This window comes from Octopus bimaculoides, chromosome 4 (assembly GCF_001194135.2).
Source record: "Octopus bimaculoides isolate UCB-OBI-ISO-001 chromosome 4, ASM119413v2, whole genome shotgun sequence".
In the NCBI taxonomy this organism is placed as follows: Eukaryota; Metazoa; Mollusca; class Cephalopoda; order Octopoda; family Octopodidae; genus Octopus; species Octopus bimaculoides.
In genome coordinates, this window is record NC_068984.1 from 141,826,029 (window position 1) to 141,826,305 (window position 277).

Sequence of the window (277 nt, forward strand, 5' to 3'; positions counted from 1 at the left end):
TATATACACACACACATATATGTATTATGTGTGTATACATACACACACGTACATATATATATAATAGGCATATAAGCACGGAACAAATCTAACTATTTCTTTGTTGACTGGAAAGAAACGATGAACATCCTTCATCGGTTTTCGGACTTTATTGCATTCTCATCAGAGGTATTCACATCAATTTGATTAATCCCAGGGAAACAAGCAAACAATCTGCTTACGAGGGGGTATCAAATTGTTCCTGGACTAGTTCGGTAGCGCCCCAACAAATGGCAGC